The sequence below is a fragment of the Heterodontus francisci genome, chromosome 29 (assembly GCF_036365525.1).
Source record: "Heterodontus francisci isolate sHetFra1 chromosome 29, sHetFra1.hap1, whole genome shotgun sequence".
Taxonomy (NCBI): domain Eukaryota; kingdom Metazoa; phylum Chordata; class Chondrichthyes; order Heterodontiformes; family Heterodontidae; genus Heterodontus; species Heterodontus francisci.
In genome coordinates, this window is record NC_090399.1 from 62,402,275 (window position 1) to 62,428,870 (window position 26,596).

Genomic DNA, 26,596 nt, shown 5'->3' on the forward strand with positions numbered 1-26,596 from the left:
CCCAGCTCTGATCTTATTGAATGGCAGAGCAGGATGACAAATGGTAGAAGTGTCAGTGGGGGAGCAATTCAAGGACAGTGACCATCACTCTAAGATTTAATGTAGTTATGGAAAAGGACAAAGATGGACCAGAAATAAAGACACTGAATTGGGGGAAGGCTGATTTCAATATGATAAAACAGGATCTAGCCAAAGTGGACTGGGAGCAGCTACTTGCAGGAAAGTCTACATCAGACAAGTGGGAGCCATTCAAAGAGAAAATAGCGAGAGTTCAGGGCTAACATGTTCCCGTAAAGGTGAAGGGTAGGGCAAAAAAGTCCAGGGAACCCTCGATGACAAGGGATATAGAGGATTGGATAAGGAAAAAAAAAGGAGACATACAGCAGATTCAGAGGGCTGAAAATGGCGGAGATCTGAGAGGAGTATAGAAAGTATAGGGGTGTACTTAAAAAAGTAATTAGGAAAGCAAAGAGGGGGCATGAAAAAACACTGACGGGCAAGATAAAGGGAAGTCCCAAGGTGTTTTATAGGTATATTAGGGGCAAGAGGATAACCAGGGAAAGAGGAGGGGTCAGTAGGGACCAAAGCGGCAATCTGTGTGTGGAGCTGGATGACGTAGTGAGATTTTAAATGATTACTTTTCATCTGTGTTCACGATGGAAAAGGACAATGTTGGTATAGAGATCAGGGAGGGGGATTGTGATATACTTGAAAAAAATAGCATTGAAAGGGAGGAGGTATGAGGGGTTTTAGCGGGCTTAAAAGTGGATAAATCCCAAGCCCAGATGAGATGTATCACAGGCTGCTATGTGAGGCAAAGGAGGAGATTGCAGGGGCTCTGAAACAAATTTTCAAATCCTCTCTGGCCACAGGAAAGGTGCCAGAGGACTGGAGGACAGCAAATGTGGTACCATTATTCAAGAAGGGTAGTAGGGTTAAACCAGGTAATTACAGGCCAGTGAGTCTAACATCAGTGGTAGGGAAACTATTGGAAAAACTTCTGAGGGATAGGATTAATCTCCACTTGGAGAGGTAGGGAATAATCAAGTATAGTCAGCATGGCTTTGTCAGGAGGCGATCATGTCTCATAAATGTGATTGAATTTTTTGAGGAGGTGACTAGGTGTGTAGATGAAGGTAAAGCTGTTGATGTAGTCTACGTGGACTTCAGTAAGGCTTTTGATAAGGTCCCGCATGGGAGATTGGTCAAGAAGGTAAGAGCCCATGGGATCCAGGGCAATCTGGCAATTTGGATCTAAAATTGGTTTCGTGGCAGGAGGCAGAGGGTGTTGGTCGAGGGTTGTTTTTGCGATTCGAAGCCTGTGACTAGTGGTGTACCACAGGGATCGGTGCTGGGACCCTTGCTGTTTGTCATGTACATTAATGATTTAGACGTGAATATAGGAGGTATGATTCGTAAGTTCGCAGATGGCACGAAAATTGGTGGTGTCGTAAATAGTGAGGAGGAAAGCCTTAGGTTACGGGACGCTATTGGTGGGCTGGTAAGATGGGCAGAGCAGTGGCAAATGGAACTTAATTCTGAGAAGTGTGAGGTGATGCATTTTGGGAGGACTAACAAGGCAAGGGAATATATAATGGATGGTAGGGACCTAGGAAGGACAGAGGGACCTTGGTGTACTTGTCCATAGATCACGGAAGGCAGCAGCAGAGGTAGATAACGTAGTTAGGAAGGCATATGGGATTCTTGTCTTTATTAGTCGAGGCATAGAATATAAGAGTAGGGAGGTTATGATGGAGCTGTATAAAATGCTAGTTAGGCCACAGCTGGAGTACTGTGTACAGTTCTGGTCACCAGACTAGAGGAAGGATGTGATTGAACTGGAGAGGATGCAGAGGAGATTCACCAGGATGTTGCCTGGGCTGGAGCATTTCAGCTATGAAGAGAGACTGGATCGGGTAGGGTTGTTTTCCTTAGAGCAGAGAAGGCTGAGGGTAGGGTGGGGGGCTGATTGAGGTATACAAAATTATGAGGGGCACAGATAGGGTAGATAGGAAGAAACTTTTTCCCTTAGTGGAGGTGTCAATAACCAGGGGGCATAGATTTAAGGTAAGGGGCAGGAGGTTTAGAGGGGATTTGAGGAAAATCTTTTTCACCAAGAGGATGTTTGGAATTTGGAACACACTGCCTGAAGGGGTGACAGAGGCAGGAACCCTCACAAAAGTTAAGTATTTAGATGAGCAATTGAAACGTCATAGCATGCAAGGCTTTGGGCCAAGTGCTGGGAAATGGGATTCGAATAGATAGGTGCTTGATGGCCGGCACAGATACGATGGGCAAATATACAGAAGTATTTCCTTTCATTTCTGCAGAATTGACTGGATATGGAGAATTGAATGATAATGTCAATAGGTAAATTGGCCATTATAAATTGTCACTAGTATAGGTAGGTGGTAGGGAAATATAGGGACAGGTGGGGATGTTTAGTGTAGGATTAGTATAAATGGGTGGTTGATGTTCGGCACAGACTCGATGGGCCGAAGGGCCTGTTTCAGTGCTGTATCTCTAATTTAATCATGACAGTATCCCAGTGAAATGGAGAGTCAGAATGTTTTTGCTAACTGAAACCTCAGTAACTGTTGAGGAGAGCTCGGTGCTAGTGTAACTGTTTTATTGCTCACATTGCTCGGATGTTATTGTTGTCACGGTGCACACCCTCTCCCACAACCCACCCCATCCGAGGATCACAGAAACCTGACAGTGGGCCCTGGACGAACTAGTCCACTTCTTCCTGAAGTGAAATTCAGCTGCCGTCTCCCCCTGCTGCTGCTCAGCATTTCACACTTCTTCTCCTCATTGACACAAATACAGGAAGTGCACTGTTGAAAGCATCACTTTTCATTGACAACGATGCAGGGACTCACTGCTGCAAACATGGACACAGAGACAGGTGACAATCTATCACATACACCACTGATAATAGACACAGATACAGGGGACTCACTGCTGCAAACACCACTGATAACAGACACAGATAGAGGGGACTCACTGCTGCAAACATAGACACAGATACAGGTGACAAGCTATCACAGACACCACTGATAATAGACACAGATACAGGGGATTCACTGCTGCAAACATAGACACAGAAACAGGTGACAAGCAATCACATACACCACTGATAATAGACACAGATACAGGGGACTCACTGCTGCAAACATGGACACAGATACAGGTGACAAGCTATCACAGACACCACTGATAATAGACACAGATACAGGGGACTCACTGCTGCAAACATAGACACAGATATAGGTGACAAGCTATCACAGACACCACTGATAATAGACACAGATACAGGGGACTCAATGCTGCAAACATAGACACAGATATAGGTGACAAGCTATCACATACACCACCGATAATAGACACAGATACAGGGGATTCACTGCTGCAAACAACACTGATAATAGACACAGATACAGGGGATTCACTGCTGCAAACACCACTGATAATAGACACAGATACAGGGGATTCACTGCTGCAAACACCACTGATAATAGACACAGATACAGGGGATTCACTGCTGCAAACACCACTGATAATAGACACAGATACAGGGGACTCACTGCTGCAAACACCACTGATAATAGACACAGATACAGGGGATTCACTGCTGCAAACACCACTGATAATAGACACAGATACAGGGGACTCACTGCTGCAAACACCACTGTTAATAGACACAGATACAGGGGACTCACTGCTGCAAACACCACTGTTAATAGACACAGATACAGGGGATTCACTGCTGCAAACACCACTGTTAATAGACACAGATACAGCGGACTCACTGCTGCAAACACCACTGTTAATAGACACAGATACAGGGGATTCACTGCTGCAAACACCACTGATAATAGACACAGATACAGGGGACTCACTGCTGCAAACACCACTGGTAATAGACAAAGATACAGGGGACTCACTGCTGCAAACACCCCTGATAATAGACACAGATACAGGGGATTCACTGCTGCAAACACCCCTGATAATAGACACGGATAGAGGGGATTCACTGCTGCAAACACCACTGATAATAGACACAGATACAGGGGATTCACTGCTGCAAACACCACTGATAATAGACACAGATACAGGGGATTCACTGCTGCAAACACCACTGTTAATAGACACAGATACAGGGGATTCACTGCTGCAAACACCACTGATAATAGACACAGATACAGGGGACTCACTGCTGCAAACACCACTGATAATAGACACAGATACAGGGGATTCACTGCTGCAAACACCACTGTTAATAGACACAGATACAGGAGATTCACTGCTGCAAACACCACTGATAATAGACACAGATACAGGGGATTCACTGCTGCAAACACCCCTGATAATAGACACAGATACAGGGGATTCACTGCTGCAAACACCACTGATAATAGACACAGATACAGGGGATTCACTGCTGCAAACAACACTGATAATAGACACAGATACAGGGGATTCACTGCTGCAAACACCACTGTTAATAGACACAGATACAGGGGACTCACTGCTGCAAACACCACTGATAATAGACAAAGATACAGGGGACTCACTGCTGCAAACACCACTGATAATAGACACAGATACAGGGGATTCACTGCTGCAAACACCACTGATAATAGACACAGATACAGGGGATTCACTGCTGCAAACACCACTGATAATAGACACAGATACAGGGGATTCACTGCTGCAAACAACACTGATAATAGACACAGATACAGGGGATTCACTGCTGCAAACACCCCTGATAATAGACACAGATACAGGGGATTCACTGCTGCAAACACCACTGATAATAGACACAGATACAGGGGATTCACTGCTGCAAACAACACTGATAATAGACACAGATACAGGGGATTCACTGCTGCAAACACCACTGTTAATAGACACAGATACAGGGGATTCACTGCTGCAAACACCACTGATAATAGACACAGATACAGGGGACTCACTGCTGCAAACACCACTGATAATAGACACAGATACAGGGGATTCACTGCTGCAAACACCACTGTTAATAGACACAGATACAGGAGATTCACTGCTGCAAACAACACTGATAATAGACCCAGATACAGGGGATTCACTGCTGCAAACACCACTGAGAATAGACACAGATACAGGGGATTCACTGCTGCAAACACCACTGATAATTGACACAGATACAGGGGATTCACTGCTGCAAACACCACTGTTAATAGACACAGATACAGGGGATTCACTGCTGCAAACACCACTGATAATAGACACAGATACAGGGGATTCACTGCTGCAAACAACACTGATAATAGACACAGATACAGGGGATTCACTGCTGCAAACACCACTGATAATAGACACAGATACAGGGGATTCACTGCTGCAAACACCACTGTTAATAGACACAGATACAGGGGATTCACTGCTGCAAACAGCACTGATAATAGACACAGATACAGGGGACTCACTGCTGCAAACAACACTGATAATAGACACAGATACAGGGGACTCACTGCTGCAAACACCACTGATAATAGACACAGATACAGGGGACTCACTGCTGCAAACACCACTGATAATAGACACAGTTACAGGGGATTCACTGCTGCAAACACCACTGTTAATAGACACAGATACAGGGGATTCACTGCTGCAAACACCACTGTTAATAGACACAGATACAGGGGATTCACTGCTGCAAACACCACTGTTAATAGACACAGATACAGCGGACTCACTGCTGCAAACACCACTGTTAATAGACACAGATACAGGGGATTCACTGCTGCAAACACCACTGTTAATAGACACAGATACAGGGGATTCACTGCTGCAAACACCACTGATAATAGACACAGATACAGGGGATTCACTGCTGCAAACACCACTGATAATAGACACAGATACAGGGGATTCACTGCTGCAAACACCACTGATAATAGACACAGATGCAGGGGATTCACTGCTGCAAACACCACTGTTAACAGACACAGACACAGAGGATTCACTGCTGCAAACACCACTGTTAATAGACACAGATACAGGGGATTCACTGCTGCAAACACCACTGTTAATAGACCCAGATACAGGGGACTCACTGCTGCAAACACCACTGTTAATAGACACAGATACAGGGGATTCACTGCTGCAAACACCACTGTTAATAGACCCAGATACAGGGGACTCACTGCTGCAAACACCACTGTTAATAGACACAGATACAGGGGATTCACTGCTGCAAACACCACTGTTAATAGACACAGATACAGGGGATTCACTGCTGCAAACACCACTGTTAATAGACACAGATACAGGGGATTCACTGCTGCAAACACCACTGTTAATAGACACAGATACAGCGGACTCACTGCTGCAAACACCACTGATAATAGACACAGATACAGGGGATTCACTGCTGCAAACACCACTGATAATAGACACAGATACAGGGGACTCACTGCTGCAAACACCACTGATAATAGACACATTACAGGGGACTCACTGCTGCAAACACCACTGATAATAGACACAGATACAGGGGATTCACTGCTGCAAACACCACTGATAATAGACACAGATACAGGGGATTCGCTGCTGCAAACACCACTGTTAATAGACACAGATACAGGGGATTCACTGCTGCAAACACCACTGTTAATAGACACAGATACAGGGGATTCACTGCTGCAAACACCACTGTTAATCGACACAGATACAGGGGACTCACTGCTGCAAACACCACTGTTAATAGACACAGATACAGGGGATTCACTGCTGCAAACACCACTGATAATAGACACAGATACAGGGGATTCACTGCTGCAAACACCACTGATAATAGACACAGATACAGGGGATTCACTGCTGCAAACACCACTGATAATAGACACAGATACAGGGGACTCACTGCTGCAAACACCACTGATAATAGACACAGATACAGGGGATTCACTGCTGCAAACACCACTGATAATAGACACAGATACAGGGGATTCACTGCTGCAAACACTACTGATAATAGACACAGATACAGGGGACTCACTGCTGCAAACACCACTGATAATAGACACAGATACAGGGGATTCACTGCTGCAAACACCACTGATAATAGACACAGATACAGGGGATTCACTGCTGCAAACACCACTGATAATAGACACAGATACAGGGGACTCACTGCTGCAAACACCACTGTTAATATACACAGATACAGGGGACTCACTGCTGCAAACACCACTGTTAATAGACACAGATACAGGGGACTCACTGCTGCAAACACCACTGATAATAGACACAGATACAGGGGATTCACTGCTGCAAACACCACTGATAATAGACACAGATACAGGGGATTCACTGCTGCAAACACCACTGATAATAGACACAGATACAGGGGACTCACTGCTGCAAACACCACTGATAATAGACACAGATACAGGGGACACACTGCTGCAAACACCACTGTTAATAGACACAGATACAGGGGACTCACTGCTGCAAACACCACTGATAATAGACACAGATACAGGGGATTCACTGCTGCAAACACCACTGTTAATAGACACAGATACAGGGGATTCACTGCTGCAAACACCACTGATAATAGACACAGATACAGGGGATTCACTGCTGCAAACACCACTGATAATAGACACAGATACAGGGGACTCACTGCTGCAAACACCACTGATAATAGACACAGATACAGGGGACACACTGCTGCAAACACCACTGTTAATAGACACAGATACAGGGGACTCACTGCTGCAAACACCACTGATAATAGACACAGATACAGGGGACTCACTGCTGCAAACACCACTGTTAATAGACACAGATACAGGGGATTCACTGCTGCAAACACCACTGATAAAAGACACAGATACAGGGGATTCACTGCTGCAAACAACACTGATAATAGACACAGATACAGGGGATTCACTGCTGCAAACACCACTGATAATAGACACAGATACAGGGGATTCACTGCTGCAAACACCACTGTTAATAGACACAGATACAGGGGACTCACTGCTGCAAACAACACTGATAATAGACACAGATACAGGGGACTCACTGCTGCAAACACCACTGATAATAGACACAGATACAGGGGACTCACTGCTGCAAACACCACTGATAATAGACACAGATACAGGGGATTCACTGCTGCAAACACCACTGATAATAGACACAGATACAGGGGATTCACTGCTGCAAACACCACTGACAATAGACACAGATACAGGGGATTCACTGCTGCAAACACTACTGATAATAGACACAGATACAGGGGACTCACTGCTGCAAACACCACTGATAATAGACACAGATACAGGGGATTCACTGCTGCAAACACCACTGATAATAGACACAGATACAGGGGATTCACTGCTGCAAACACTACTGATAATAGACACAGATACAGGGGACTCACTGCTGCAAACACCACTGATAATAGACACAGATACAGGGGATTCACTGCTGCAAACACCACTGATAATAGACACAGATACAGGGGATTCACTGCTGCAAACACTACTGATAATAGACACAGATACAGGGGATTCACTGCTGAAAACACCACTGATAATAGACACAGATAAAGGGGATTCACTGCTGCAAACACCACTGATAATAGACACAGATACAGGGGACTCACTGCTGCAAACACCACTGTTAATATACACAGATACAAAGGATTCACTGCTGCAAACACCACTGATAATAGACACAGATACAGGGGATTCACTGCTGCAAACACCACTGTTAATAGACACAGATACAGGGGATTCACTGCTGCAAACACTACTGATAATAGACACAGATACAGGGGACTCACTGCTGCAAACACCACTGATAATAGACACAGATACAGGGGACTCACTGCTGCAAACACCACTGTTAATATACACAGATACAGGGGACTCACTGCTGCAAACACCACTGATAATAGACACAGATACAGGGGATTCACTGCTGCAAACACCACTGATAATAGACACAGATGCAGGGGATTCACTGCTGCAAACACCACTGATAATAGACACAGATCCAGGGGATTCACTGCTGCAAACACCACTGATAATAGACACAGATACAGGGGATTCACTGCTGCAAACACCACTGATAATAGACACAGATACAGGGGATTCACTGCTGCAAACACCACTGATAATAGACACAGATACAGGGGACTCACTGCTGCAAACACCACTGATAATAGACACAGATACAGGGGATTCACTGCTGCAAACACCACTGATAATAGACACAGATACAGGGGATTCACTGCTGCAAACACCACTGTTAATAGACACAGATACAGGGGATTCACTGCTGCAAACACCACTGATAAAAGACACAGATACAGGGGATTCACTGCTGCAAACAACACTGATAATAGACACAGATACAGGGGATTCACTGCTGCAAACACCACTGATAATAGACACAGATACAGGGGATTCACTGCTGCAAACACCACTGTTAATAGACACAGATACAGGGGACTCACTGCTGCAAACAACACTGATAATAGACACAGATACAGGGGACTCACTGCTGCAAACACCACTGATAATAGACACAGATACAGGGGACTCACTGCTGCAAACACCACTGTTAATAGACACAGATACAGCGGACTCACTGCTGCAAACAACACTGATAATAGACACAGATACAGGGGACTCACTGCTGCAAACAACACTGATAATAGACACAGATACAGGGGACTCACTGCTGCAAACAGCACTGATAATAGACACAGATACAGGGGACTCACTGCTGCAAACAACACTGATAATAGACACAGATACAGGGGACTCACTGCTGCAAACACCACTGATAATAGACACAGATACAGGGGACTCACTGCTGCAAACACCACTGTTAATAGACACAGATACAGCGGACTCACTGCTGCAAACACCACTGTTAATAGACACAGATACAGGGGACTCACTGCTGCAAACAACACTGATAATAGACACAGATACAGGGGACTCACTGCTGCAAACACCACTGATAATAGACACAGATACAGGGGACTCACTGCTGCAAACTCCACTGATAATAGACACAGTTACAGGGGATTCACTGCTGCAAACACCACTGTTAATAGACACAGATACAGGGGATTCACTGCTGCAAACACCACTGTTAATAGACACAGATACAGGGGATTCACTGCTGCAAACACCACTGTTAATAGACACAGATACAGCGGACTCACTGCTGCAAACACCACTGTTAATAGACACAGATACAGGGGATTCACTGCTGCAAACACCACTGTTAATAGACACAGATACAGGGGATTCACTGCTGCAAACACCACTGATAATAGACACAGATACAGGGGATTCACTGCTGCAAACACCACTGATAATAGACACAGATACAGGGGATTCACTGCTGCAAACACCACTGATAATAGACACAGATACAGGGGATTCACTGCTGCAAACACCACTGTTAATAGACACAGATACTGAGGATTCACTGCTGCAAACACCACTGTTAATAGACACAGATACAGGGGATTCACTGCTGCAAACACCACTGTTAATAGACCCAGATACAGGGGACTCACTGCTGCAAACACCACTGTTAATAGACACAGATACAGGGGATTCACTGCTGCAAACACCACTGTTAATAGACCCAGATACAGGGGACTCACTGCTGCAAACACCACTGTTAATAGACACAGATACAGGGGATTCACTGCTGCAAACACCACTGTTAATAGACACAGATACAGGGGATTCACTGCTGCAAACACCACTGTTAATAGACACAGATACAGGGGATTCACTGCTGCAAACACCACTGTTAATAGACACAGATACAGCGGACTCACTGCTGCAAACACCACTGATAATAGACACAGATACAGGGGATTCACTGCTGCAAACACCACTGATAATAGACACAGATACAGGGGACTCACTGCTGCAAACACCACTGATAATAGACACAATACAGGGGACTCACTGCTGCAAACACCACTGATAATAGACACAGATACAGGGGATTCACTGCTGCAAACACCACTGATAATAGACACAGATACAGGGGATTCGCTGCTGCAAACACCACTGTTAATAGACACAGATACAGGGGATTCACTGCTGCAAACACCACTGTTAATAGACACAGATACAGGGGATTCACTGCTGCAAACACCACTGTTAATAGACACAGATACAGGGGACTCACTGCTGCAAACACCACTGTTAATAGACACAGATACAGGGGATTCACTGCTGCAAACACCACTGATAATAGACACAGATACAGGGGATTCACTGCTGCAAACACCACTGTTAATAGACACAGATACAGGGGACTCACTGCTGCAAACACCACTGATAATAGACACAGATACAGGGGATTCACTGCTGCAAACACCACTGATAATAGACACAGATACAGGGGATTCACTGCTGCAAACACCACTGATAATAGACACAGATACAGGGGATTCACTGCTGCAAACACTACTGATAATAGACACAGATACAGGGGACTCACTGCTGCAAACACCACTGATAATAGACACAGATACAGGGGATTCACTGCTGCAAACACCACTGATAATAGACACAGATACAGGGGATTCACTGCTGCAAACACTACTGATAATAGACACAGATACAGGGGACTCACTGCTGCAAACACCACTGATAATAGACACAAATACAGGGGATTCACTGCTGCAAACACCACTGATAATAGACACAGATACAGGGGATTCACTGCTGCAAACACTACTGATAATAGACACAGATACAGGGGACTCACTGCTGCAAACACCACTGATAATAGACACAGATACAGGGGATTCACTGCTGCAAACACCACTGATAATAGACACAGATACAGGGGATTCACTGCTGCAAACACCACTGTTAATATACACAGATACAGGGGACTCACTGCTGCAAACACCACTGTTAATATACACAGATACAGGGGACTCACTGCTGCAAACACCACTGTTAATAGACACAGATACAGGGGACTCACTGCTGCAAACACCACTGATAATAGACACAGATACAGGGGATTCACTGCTGCAAACACCACTGATAATAGACACAGATACAGGGGATTCACTGCTGCAAACACCACTGATAATAGACACAGATACAGGGGACTCACTGCTGCAAACACCACTGATAATAGACACAGATACAGGGGACTCACTGCTGCAAACACCACTGTTAATAGACACAGATACAGGGGACTCACTGCTGCAAACACCACTGATAATAGACACAGATACAGGGGATTCACTGCTGCAAACACCACTGATAATAGACACAGATACAGGGGATTCACTGCTGCAAACACCACTGATAATAGACACAGATACAGGGGATTCACTGCTGCAAACACCACTGATAATAGACACAGATACAGGGGACTCACTGCTGCAAACACCACTGATAATAGACACAGATACAGGGGATTCACTGCTGCAAACACCACTGATAATAGACACAGATACAGGGGATTCACTGCTGCAAACACTACTGATAATAGACACAGATACAGGGGACTCACTGCTGCAAACACCACTGATAATAGACACAGATACAGGGGACTCACTGCTGCAAACACCACTGATAATAGACACAGATACAGGGGATTCACTGCTGCAAACACCACTGATAATAGACACAGATACAGGGGATTCACTGCTGCAAACACCACTGATAATAGACACAGATACAGGGGATTCACTGCTGCAAACACTACTGATAATAGACACAGATACAGGGGACTCACTGCTGCAAACACCACTGATAATAGACACAGATACAGGGGATTCACTGCTGCAAACACCACTGATAATAGACACAGATACAGGGGATTCACTGCTGCAAACACTACTGATAATAGACACAGATACAGGGGACTCACTGCTGCAAACACCACTGATAATAGACACAGATACAGGGGATTCACTGCTGCAAACACCACTGATAATAGACACAGATGCAGGGGATTCACTGCTGCAAACACCACTGATAATAGACACAGATACAGGGGATTCACTGCTGCAAACACCACTGATAATAGACACAGATACAGGGGATTCACTGCTGCAAACACCACTGATAATAGACACAGATACAGGGGATTCACTGCTGCAAACACCACTGATAATAGACACAGATACAGGGGACTCACTGCTGCAAACACCACTGATAATAGACACAGATACAGGGGATTCACTGCTGCAAACACCACTGATAATAGACACAGATGCAGGGGATTCACTGCTGCAAACACCACTGATAATAGACACAGATACAGGGGATTCACTGCTGCAAACACCACTGATAATAGACACAGATACAGGGGATTAACTGCTGCAAACACCACTGATAATAGACACAGATACAGGGGATTCACTGCTGCAAACACCACTGATAATAGACACAGATACAGGGGACTCACTGCTGCAAACACCACTGATAATAGACACAGATACAGGGGATTCACTGCTGCAAACACCACTGTTAATAGACACAGATACAGGAGATTCACTGCTGCAAACAACACTGATAATAGACACAGATACAGGGGATTCACTGCTGAAAACACCACTGATAATAGACACAGATACAGGGGATTCACTGCTGCAAACACCACTGATAATAGACACAGATACAGGGGATTCACTGCTGCAAACACCACTGTTAATAGACACAGATACAGGGGATTCACTGCTGCAAACACCACTGATAATAGACACAGATACAGGGGATTCACTGCTGCAAACAACACTGATAATAGACACAGATACAGGGGATTCACTGCTGCAAACACCACTGATAATAGACACAGATACAGGGGATTCACTGCTGCAAACACCACTGTTAATAGACACAGATACAGGGGATTCACTGCTGCAAACAGCACTGATAATAGACACAGATGCAGGGGACTCACTGCTGCAAACAACACTGATAATAGACACAGATACAGGGGACTCACTGCTGCAAACACCACTGATAATAGACACAGATACAGGGGACTCACTGCTGCAAACACCACTGATAATAGACACAGTTACAGGGGATTCACTGCTGCAAACACCACTGTTAATAGACACAGATACAGGGGATTCACTGCTGCAAACACCACTGTTAATAGACACAGATACAGGGGATTCACTGCTGCAAACACCACTGTTAATAGACACAGATACAGCGGACTCACTGCTGCAAACACCACTGTTAATAGACACAGATACAGGGGATTCACTGCTGCAAACACCACTGTTAATAGACACAGATACAGGGGATTCACTGCTGCAAACACCACTGATAATAGACACAGATACAGGGGATTCACTGCTGCAAACACCACTGATAATAGACACAGATACAGGGGATTCACTGCTGCAAACACCACTGATAATAGACACAGATACAGGGGATTCACTGCTGCAAACACCACTGTTAATAGACACAGATACAGGGGATTCAATGCTGCAAACACCACTGTTAATAGACACAGATACAGGGGATTCACTGCTGCAAACACCACTGTTAATAGACACAGATACAGGGGACTCACTGCTGCAAACACCACTGTTAATAGACACAGATACAGGGGATTCACTGCTGCAAACACCACTGTTAATAGACCCAGATACAGGGGACTCACTGCTGCAAACACCACTGTTAATAGACACAGATACAGGGGATTCACTGCTGCAAACACCACTGTTAATAGACCCAGATACAGGGGACTCACTGCTGCAAACACCACTGTTAATAGACACAGATACAGGGGATTCACTGCTGCAAACACCACTGTTAATAGACACAGATACAGGGGATTCACTGCTGCAAACACCACTGTTAATCGACACAGATACAGGGGATTCACTGCTGCAAACACCACTGTTAATAGACACAGATACAGCGGACTCACTGCTGCAAACACCACTGATAATAGACACAGATACAGGGGATTCACTGCTGCAAACACTACTGATAATAGACACAGATACAGGGGACTCACTGCTGCAAACACCACTGATAATAGACACAATACAGGGGACTCACTGCTGCAAACACCACTGTTAATAGACACAGATACAGGGGATTCACTGCTGCAAACACCACTGATAATAGACACAGATACAGGGGATTCGCTGCTGCAAACACCACTGTTAATAGACACAGATACAGGGGATTCGCTGCTGCAAACACCACTGTTAATAGACACAGATACAGGGGATTCGCTGCTGCAAACACCACTGTTAATAGACACAGATACAGGGGATTCACTGCTGCAAACACCACTGTTAATAGACACAGATACAGGGGATTCACTGCTACAAACACCACTGTTAATAGACACAGATACAGGGGACTCACTGCTGCAAACACCACTGTTAATAGACACAGATACAGGGGATTCACTGCTGCAAACACCACTGATAATAGACACAGATACAGGGGATTCACTGCTGCAAACACCACTGATAATAGACACAGATACAGGGGATTCACTGCTGCAAACACCACTGATAATAGACACAGATACAGGGGATTCACTGCTGCAAACACTACTGATAATAGACACAGATACAGGGGACTCACTGCTGCAAACACCACTGATAATAGACACAGATACAGGGGATTCACTGCTGCAAACACCACTGATAATAGACACAGATACAGGGGATTCACTGCTGCAAACACCACTGATAATAGACACAGATACAGGGGACTCACTGCTGCAAACACCACTGTTAATATACACAGATACAGGGGACTCACTGCTGCAAACACCACTGATAATAGACACAGATACAGGGGATTCACTGCTGCAAACACCACTGATAATAGACACAGATGCAGGGGATTCACTGCTGCAAACACCACTGATAATAGACACAGATACAGGGGATTCACTGCTGCAAACACTACTGATAATAGACACAGATACAGGGGATTCACTGCTGCAAACACCACTGATAATAGACACAGATACAGGGGATTCACTGCTGCATACACCACTGATAATAGACACAGATACAGGGGATTCACTGCTGCAAACACCACTGATAATAGACACAGATACAGGGGACTCACTGCTGCAAACACCACTGATAATAGACACAGATACAGGGGATTCACTGCTGCAAACACCACTGATAATAGACACAGATACAGGGGATTCACTGCTGCAAACACCACTGATAATAGACACAGATACAGGGGATTCACTGCTGCAAACACCACTGATAATAGACACAGATACAGGGGATTCACTGCTGCAAACACCACTGATAATAGACACAGATACAGGGGATTCACTGCTGCATACACCACTGATAATAGACACAGATACAGGGGATTCACTGCTGCAAACACCACTGATAATAGACACAGATACAGGGGATTCACTGCTGCAAACACCACTGATAATAGACACAGATACAGGGGACTCACTGCTGCAAACACCACTGATAATAGACACAGATACAGGGGATTCACTGCTGCAAACACCACTGATAATAGACACAGATACAGGGGATTCACTGCTGCAAACACCACTGATAATAGACACAGATACAGGGGATTCACTGCTGTGAGTCACGCCACTGTTCACAGGCGCTGGTAAAGGGAACATATTCCAGGAAACATCACTGTTTACAGACACTGGTAGATGGGACATATTCCTCAAAACATCACTGTTCATACATAGCAGGACAGGGGACTGCTGGAAACATCACTGCTCATAAATACAATTCCTGAGGACTCACGACCAGAAAGGCCATTGTTCAGAGACACAAGCCGAGGAGTCTTACTGCAGGAAACACCACTGTTTACAGACTCAAGTGCAGAGGATCACAACTGGAAAAGCCGCTGTTCATAGACACATGTTCAGAGGAGTCATTGTTCTAACTTCAATACTGAGTGTCCAAAAATTCACAGAGCTGATTCTGAAAGATAGGCTGTTTCCGAAATCTAGAGAGAAAAAGTCCAAACGGCAAATTCCCTTCACTATAATGATCTGTTTATTTTTCTGCAAGTAATTCACAGACATTTGCCCTTCATCTCCTTATTTTATTGAGATATCAATCGGGGAGGGGCTTATTCTACTTTCACATGCCCCTAGTATTTCCCACATGTTCTGATGCAGATTCTTTATTTACCCGGACATTTTTCAACCAGCCTAAGCCTCAGTGCTGTGTCTTTTATCTCCATGGGTTCATGACTAGGATTTAATCCAGTGAAATGCCTACCCCTATTACCATCTGGATATTGCCTTTATCACTGATTCCTACATTGAAAATACAGCCTGTGTCAGATATTGCCCAGCATTATATCTGGAGCAGAGTGAAGCAGAGATGGAATCCGTTCAGTTCAGCCATGAGACACAAATAACATTGGAATGGGATATGAGATGCAATTCAGATTCAATGCTGGGAATTCCTGTTATTTTCTATGTTTCAATAATTTAAATATTATTCTCACTGGAGATGTTATGCCATTCTTCAGCTCCTCTCTGAATTTAGTCTGGGTCACTGCATAAATACATGTGTTTGTGCAGCAGCTTAAAAGCAGGAGCATGTAGCTGGTATAGTCTGCGATAGTCATCGGGTCATTGAAACCTGTTAAATAATATTGCTTTGTAATTTGCATTAATAGGAAATATATCACATACGTCATCCATAACAGTATGAAGTTTCCGGATATAGCGAACAGTAAAATGATAGATTTCCTTCTGCTCTCCATCTCCGGATCATTATGATCCATTTCATTCTTTCTGCCTCTCAGCCTCCTGCGGACTCGATTGGCCGCCAAAATGTGTCCTATGGTCAGAGCATTGAGCAGTAATATCAGGAATGTTGGGAGCAGTGGGGTGAGACAGCGGTCAATCCAGCTAAATGCTACCCATGCAGTTAATGTGTAATACTGCAGCTTTTGATGGCAGCCCCAGGGTATGTTGTCGATTGTAATGGAGGGTTCAAATATGAAGTACCAGGGAATGTTTTTAAAACAGAACAGCAGACACACAGTTCCTATAACTACAGCTGCCGTTTTCTCGGTGCAATATTTAGTCCTCAGCTTCTGGCAACAAATGGTAACAAAACGATCAAAAGTGAAAGCGACTGTTAACCAGACAGAAATATCAGTGGCAGCACGAGCCAGGACGGTGTGGAAAGAGCACACAGGGGTGAGTAACAGGAAGGTAGTCGGGAAATAATAATCATTAATCCGACCTAACACTACGTCAGTTATAACGACCAGTAGATCCGCCCCCGACATGGCGACCAGGTAGTGAGTGATACATCTGGAGAGACCGCACTTTCCCCGGGACAGGATCACAATTGTCATCACGTTAGCTGTAAAAGGGAAACGAACAGAAATAGGGAATCACCCACCTGGTTAAAACAAAATAGTCTGATGGTATTTGATGTGAAATATACTTTACTGCAGGAACTGGGGATGGGAACTGAACTCTTTACAGCTGCTAGAATTGTGTAATTGATTGAATTTTACTATCAAATTGCCATGTGATGTATAGAGTTTGGAGTGAATACATTTAAATCTTTTAGAAAAGACCATAGACTGATCAAATACATACTTTTGAAATTCCAGTTGAGCTGCTTTTGTTCCATTACAAACTCTATCTAAAGTGCGGTGGAAACACAGCAGAGCTCTGGGTAAATGTCCGGTCATTTAACTATACGAGTAAATGAACAGCGAGGTAATGAAATATAAATAATTGTCAGAAGTAGCAGCTCAGTGAAGGAAACACAAATAAACCAATAAAAAGAAAACACAAGGAAACTAACTGAAAATAAGTAATACATTATCAATTATAAATTGGGAGATAAATGGTCGATGGGGAGCAATGAAAAATAAAAAGGCTCAAAACGTGTTCAATGCTAAACGGAGAACAGCAAGAATGAGATCAAACGGCAGGGTTTAGTTCCTGAGTCGGAGAGGGGAGTAGATACCTGGTGAGGGAACTGGCTCAGAGTCGTTAGGTTCTATTCTTAGACTAGTTGTAATGACTAAAGACAGGTGAAGAAAACAGCTGGTAAACAACATATTAGATAAATAATTGGTATGATTGAACTCGGTCACTTAGCACCAAATTAACAATACAGATGGTGACACGATTTTCCCTCTCTGTAAATCCCAGACACTCCCATCAGCGACCTGAACAGTGCAAAACCATCTGGACAAAATCCAACAATGGCTACAAGGTGGGGAAGCTGAGAGTTGAGCAGCAACAAACAACAATACTTTACCTGTGGATCCCAGGAACAAAGGAACTTTCGAAAGCAGACGATCGAGGAAGGACAACAATCCCGTCCTCGCTGTCCTCACCTCTGATATTGCAGGAAAATTCAGAGGCAGATGACGGTGACTATCTCGAGATCCCTGCAAAGATCAGTTCAAGTGAAAACAGAGCTTACATAGCAAGCTAGGTACCGACCTAGAGTCAGCTTCAGGGAGAATGACTAAGAAGGAGTTCCATCTGAACTGGATGAATCACTCTGTCATATTAAACAGGTACATCAGTTAAATGGAGAATCCCTCTCCCTGGTGTGAAAGACTGTTCTGAAAGCTATTCCAGAGGATCAGGACAATATATATAACTGAGCTCCAGAACAAACAATCAACAATGTAAGAGATACTTTGAATAGTTTGACTCGGATACATTTGATGTGCAGGATAGTGTGAAATATAACAGTTGGTCAATTTGCTATGTGTAAAGAGTGTCATTGATTAATTTGTATAGAAAGAGGTTAAACCGGAGAGTGAGATTGAGAGAGAGTACAACATAGTCCAGAGACATCCCTGTACTGAATATACATCCTGAGCAGTATAGGGCAGCTGGTGCAGAAATAATTAACTGTATTCCTCTAGAAAGGAAGTTGATAGTAAACTCTTAGATGCAAATTATATCGCATGCGTTTCGGAGTGTATAAACTTAATCTAATGTTTTGGTGTGTGTGTATGTGTTTGTGTGTCTGTGTATGTATGTATTTGTGTGCGTGTTTGCATGTGTGTATGTGTTTGCGCATGTCTGTGTATGTGTTTGCGCGTCTGTGTGTCTATGTTTTTAGCATGTGTGTATGTATGTGTTTGTGTGTGTGTTTTTGTGTGTTTGTGTCTATGCGTTTGTGTTTGCATGTGTGTGTTTGCACGTGTGCGTGTATGCTTGCGTGCGTGTGTGTGTATGTATGTGTTTGTGTGTGTGTTTTTGTGTGTTTGTGTCTATGCGTTTGTGTTTGCATGTGTGTGTTTGCACGTGTGCGTGTATGCTTGCGTGCGTGTGTGTGTATGTATGTGTTTGTGGTGTGTGTTTGTGTGTATGTATATGTTTGCATGTTTGTGTGTATGTGTGTTTGCTGTGTGGGTATGTCTGTGTCTATATGTGTTTGTGTGTGTGTATATATGTGTTTGCGTGCATGTGTGTATATATGTGTTTGCATGTCTTTATGTGTTTGTGTGTGTGTTTGATTGCATGTGTGTGTGTTTGCATGTATGTGTGGGCGAGCGCTGGGCGCGGGGGGGAGGTGGTGGATGTTGGTGTGTGCGCGCTGTGGGGGGGGAGGTGGTGGGTTGTTGTGGGTGCGTGCGCGCTGGGCGGGGGGAGCTGGTGGATGTTGTGGGTGCGTGCGTGCTGGGCGGGGGGGAGGTGGTGCTTGTTGTGGGTGTGTGTATGTGCTGGGCGGGGGGAGGTGGTGGTTGTTGTGTGTGTGTGTATGTGCTGGGTGGGGGGAGGTGGTGGTTGTTTGTGTGTGTGTGTGTGCTGGGTGGGGGGAGGTGGTGGTTGTTGTGGGTGTGTGTGCTGGGTGGGTGAAGGAGGTGGTTGTTCTGTGTGTGTGTATGTGCTGGGTGGGTGGAGGAGGTGGTTGTTGTGTGTGTGTGTGCTGGGTGGGTGGAGGAGGTGGTTGTTCTGTGTGTGTGTATGTGCTGGGTGGGTGCAGGAGGTGGTTGTTGTGTATGTGTGTGCTGGGCGGGGGGAGGTGGTGGTTGTTGTCTGTGTGTGTGCTGGGTGGGGGGAGGTGGTGGTTGTTCTGTGTGTGTGTGTGTGCTGGGCGGGGGGAGGTGGTGGTTGTTGTGGGTGTGTGTGTGCTGGGTGGGTGGAGGAGGTGGTTGTTGTGTGTGTGTGTGTGCTGGGCGGGGGGAGGTGGTGGTTGTTGTGTGTGTGTGTGCTGGGCGGGGGGAGGTGGTGGTTGTTTGTGTGTGTGTGCTGGGCGGGGGGAGGAGGTGGTTGTTCTGTGTGTGTGTGCTGGGTGGGGGGAGGTGGTTGTTGTGTGTGTGTGTGTGTGCTGGGTGGGGGGAGGTGGTGGTTGTTGTGGGTGTGTGTGCTGGGTGGGTGGAGGAGGTGGTTGTTCTGTGTGTGTGTGCTGGGTGGGTGGAGGAGGTGGTTGTTGTGTGTGTGTGTGTATGTGCTGGGCGGGGGGAGGTGGTGGTTGTTGTGTGTGTGTGTGCTGGGTGGGGGGAGGTGGTGGTTGTGTGTGTGTGCTGGCCGGGGGGTGTTGGTGGGTTGTTGTGGGTGTTTGTCTGCTGGGCAAGGGGAGGTGGTGGTTGTTGTTGTGGGTGTGTGTGTGCTGTGCCGGGGGGGGGAGGTGGTGGGTTCTTGTGAGTGTATGTGTGCTGGCCGGGGGCAGGTGGTGGGTTGTTGTGGGTATGTATCTGTTGTGCCGGGGGGGGAGGTGGTGGGTTGTTGTGTGTGTGTCTCTGCTGGGCCAGGGGAGGTGGTGGGTTGTTGTGGGTATGTGTGTGCTTGCCGGGGGGAGGTGGTGGGTTGTTGTTGGTGTGTGTCTGCTGTGCCGGCGGGGAGGTGGTGGGTTGTTGTGGGTGTGTGTGTGCTGGCCGGGCGGAGGTGGTGGGTTAAACAAAGAACAAAGAACAAAGATAATTACAGCACAGGAACAGGCCCTTCGGCCCTCCAAGCCTGCGCCGATCCAGATCCTCTCTCTAAACATGTCGCCTATTTTCTAAGGTTCTGTATCTCTTTTCTTCCTGCCCATTCATGTATCTGTCTAGATACATCTTAAAAGACTCCATCGTGCCCGCATCTACCACCTCCGCTGGCAATGCGTTCCAGGTGCCCACCACCCTCTGCGTAAAGAACTTTCCACGCATATCCCCCCTAAACTTTTCCCCTTTCACTTTGAACTCGTGTCCTCTAGTAATTGAAACCCCCACTCTGGGAAAAAGCCTCTTGCTATCCACCCTGTCTATACCTCTCATGATTTTGTACACCTCAATCAGGTCCCCCCTCAACCTCCGTCTTTCTAATGAAAATAATCCTAATCTGCTCAACCTCTCTTCATAGCTAGCGCCCTCCATACCAGGCAACATCCTGGTGAACCTCCTCTGCACCCTCTCCAAAGCATCCACATCCTTTTGATAATGTGGCGACCAGAACTGTACGCAGTATTCCAAATGTGGCCGAACCAAAGTCCTATACAACTGTAACATGACCTGCCAACTCTTGTACTCAATGCCCCATCCGATGAAGGAAAGCATGCCGTATGCCTTCTTGACCACTCTATTTACCTGCGTTGCCACCTTCAGGGAACAGTGGACCTGAACACCCAAATCTCTCTGGACATCAATTTTCCCCAGGACTTTTCCATTTACTGTATAGTTCACTCTTGAATTGGATCTTCCAAAATGCATCACCTCGCATTTGCCCTGATTGAACTCCATCTGCCATTTCTCTGCCCAACTCTCCAATCTATCTATATTCTGCTGTATTCTCTGACAGTCCCCTTCACTATCTGCTACTCCACCAATCTTAGTGTCGTCTGCAAACTTGCTAATCAGTCCACCTATACTTTCCTCCAAATCATTAATGTATATCACAAACAACAGTGGTCCCAGCACGAATCCCTGTGGAACACCACTGGTCACACGTCTCCATTTTGAGAAACTCCCTTCTACTGCTACTCTCTGTCTCCTGTTGCCCAGCCAGTTCTTTATCCATCTAGCTAGTACACCTTGGACCCCAAGCGCCTTCAATTTCTCCATCAGCCTGCCATGGGGAACCTTATCAAACGCCTTACTGAAGTCCATGTATATGACATCGACAGCCCTTCCCTCATCAATCAACTTTGTCACTTCCTCAAAGAATTCTATTAAGTTGGTAAGACATGACCTTCCCTGCACAAAACCATGTTGCCTATCACTGATGAGCCCATTTTCTTCCAAATGGGAATAGATCCTATCCCTCAGTATCTTCTCCAGCAGCTTCCCTACCACTGACGTCAGGCTCACCGGTCTATAATTACCTGGATTATCCCTGCTACCCTTCTTAAACAAGGGGACAACATTAGCAATTCTCCAGTCCTCCGGGACCTCACCCGTGTTTAAGGATGCTGCAAAGATATCTGTTAAGGCCCCAGCTATTTCCTCTCTCGCTTCCCTCAGTAACCTGGGATAGATCCCATCCGGACCTGGGGACTTGTCCACCTTAATGCCCTTTAGAATACCCAACACTTCCTCCCTCCTTATGCCGACTTGACCTAGAGTAATCAAACATCTGTTCCTAACCTCAACATCCGTCATGTCCCTCTCCTCGGTGAATACCGATGCAAAGTACTCGTTTAGAATCTCACCCATTTTCTCTGAGTCCAAGCATAACATTCCTCCTTTGTCCTTTAGTGGGCCAATCCTTTCTCTAGTTACCCTCTTTCTCCTTATATATGAATAAAAGGCTTTGGGATTTTCCTTAACCCTGTTTGCTAAAGATATTTCATGACCCCTTTTAGCCCTCTTAATTCCTCGTTTCAGATTGGTCCTACATTCCCGATATTCTTTCAAAGCTTCGTCTTTCATCAGCCGCCTAGACCTTATGTATGCTTCCTTTTTCCTCTTAGCTAGTCTCACAATTTCACCTGTCATCCATGGTTCCCTAATCTTGCCATTTCTATCCCTCATTTTCACAGGAACATGTCTCTCCTGCGCGCTAATCAACCTCTCTTTAAAAGCCTCCCACATATCACATGTGGATTTACCTTCAAACAGCTGCTCCCAATCTACATTTCCCAGCTCCTGCCGAATTTTGGTATAGTTGGCCTTCCCCCAATTTAGCACTCTTCCTTTAGGACCACTCTCGTCTTTGTCCATGAGTATTTTAAAGCTTACGGAATTGTGATCACTATTCCCAAAGTAGTCCCCTACTGAAACTTCAACAACCTGGCCGGGCTCATTCCCCAACACCAGGTCCAGTATGGCCCCTTCCCGAGTTGGACTATTTACATACTGCTCTAGAAAACCCTCCTGGATGCTCCTTACAAATTCTGCTCCATCTGGACCTCCAACACTAAGCGAATCCCAGTCAATGTTGGGAAAATTAAAATCTCCTATCACCACCACCCTGTTGCTCCTACATCTTTCCATAATCTGTTTACATATTTGTACCTCTATCTCACGCTCGCTGTTGGGAGGCCTGTAGTACAGCCCCAACATTGTTACCGCACCCTTCCTATTTCTGAGTTCTGTCCATATTGCCTCACTGCTCGAGTCCTCCATAGTGCCCTCCTTCAGCACAGCTGTGATATCCTCTTTGACCAGTAATGCAACTCCTCCACCCCTTTTACCTCCCTCTCTATCCCGCCTGAAGCATCGATATCCTGGGATATTTAGTTGCCAATCATGCCCTTGACTCAACCAAGTCTCAGTAATAGCAATAACATCATACTCCCAGGTACTAATCCAAGCCCTAAGTTCATCTGCCTTACCTACTACACTTCTTGCATTAAAACAAATGCACCTCAGACCACCAGTCCCTTTATATTCATCATCTGCTCCCTGCCTGCTCTTCCCCTTAGTCACACTGACTTCATTATCTAGTTCCTTACAGGCTTTTGTTACTACCTCCTTACTGTCAACTGACCTCAATTGGTTCCCATCCCCCTGCCACATTAGTTTAAACCCTCCCCAACAGCGTTAGCAAAAGCACCTCCAAGGACATTGGTTCCAGTCCGGCCCAGGTGTAGACCGTCCAATTTGTAATAGTCCCACCTCCCACAGAACCGGTCCCAATGTCCCAAAAATCTGAACCCCTCCTTCCTGCACCATCTCTCAAGCCACGCATTCATCCTGACTATTACTTCATTTTTACTCTGACTATCACGTGGCACTGGTAGTAATCCTGAGATTACTACCTCTGAGGTCCTACTTTTTAACTTGGCTCCTAACTCCCTAAACTCTGCTTGTAGGACCTCATCCCGTTTTTTACCTATATCATTAGTGCCTATGTGCACAATGACAACTGGCTGTTCACCCTCCCCCTTTAGAATGTTCTGCAGCCGATCTGAGACGTCCCTGACCCGTGCACCTGGGAGGCAACATACCATTCGGGAGCCTCGTTTTCGACCACAGAACCGCCTATCTACTCCCCTTACAATCGAATCCCCTACGACTATAGCCCTTCCACTCTTTTTCCCGCCCTTCTGAACAGCAGAGCCAGCCACGGTGCCATGGACCTGGCTACTGCTGCCTTCCCCTGGTGAGCCATCTCCCTCAACAGTATCCAAAACGGTATACTTGTTTTGGAGGGAGATGACCGCAGGGGACTCCTGCGCTGCCTTCCTGCTCTTTCTCTGCCTTTTGGTCACCCATTCCCTTTCTCCCTCAGCAATCCTAATCTGCGGTGTGACCAATTCACTAAACGTGCTATCCACGACCTCCTCAGCATCGCGCATGCTCCAAAGTGAGTCCATCCGCAGCTCGAGAGCCGTCATGCGGTCTAACAAGAGCTGCAGCTGGACACACTTCCTGCACGTGAAGGAGTCAGGGTCATCAGCCATGTCCCTGAGCTCCCACATTGAGCAAGGGGAGCATGATACGGGTCTGAGATCTCCTGCCATTTTTAACCTTAAGTTTAAACTTAGTTAAATGAAAAAGGAATGAAAAGTTTTTACCAATCACAATAAAACCAGAGAAATCGAAAAAGCCTTACCTTATAAACACCCCACCGAGTCCTTTTTTTTTGGTTAGAGGAGGAGGGCGGGTGGGAGACACTACAAGTGTGGTGTCTCTGGTTCAGAAACCGCCCAAATATATAGTGTTTTACTTACCCAGCAGCCCCCTGGCCTCCGCCGAAAAACAAAAGGAAATTAAATTTACTTTCAAACTGACTTTCCCAGCTGCTCACTCGCTCACACTCTGCTCCCGAAAAAGCTGCTGCACTGAAAGGAAAGTTATTTTAAACCGCCCAAATATATAGTGTTTTACTTACCCAGCAGCCCCCGGCCTCCGCCGAAAAACAAAAGGAAACTAAATTTACTTTCAAACTGACTTTCCCAGCTGCTCACTCGCTCACACTCTGCTCCCGAAAAAGCTGCTGCACTGAAAGGAAAGTTATTTTAAACCACCCAAATATATAGTGTTTTACTTACCCAGCAGCCCCCTGGCCTCCGCCAAAAAACAAAAGGAAATTAAATTTACTTTCAAACTGACTTTCCCAGCTGCTCACTCGCTCACACTCTGCTCCCGAAAAAGCTGCTGCACTGAAAGGAAAGTTATTTTAAACCGCCCAAATATATAGTGTTTTACTTACC

At 45.6% G+C, this 26,596-nt stretch overlaps 1 long non-coding RNA gene across 1 annotated transcript; it reads left to right on the plus strand.

Annotated features, from left to right (window-relative positions):
* Positions 1–18,128: 18,128 nt before the first annotated feature.
* LOC137346051 (uncharacterized) lies at positions 18,129–19,771 on the plus strand. Its single transcript, XR_010968646.1, has 2 exons — positions 18,129–18,231; positions 19,207–19,771. It is a non-coding gene; the product is annotated as an uncharacterized lncRNA (long non-coding RNA).
* The last annotated feature ends 6,825 nt before the right edge of the window (positions 19,772–26,596 follow it).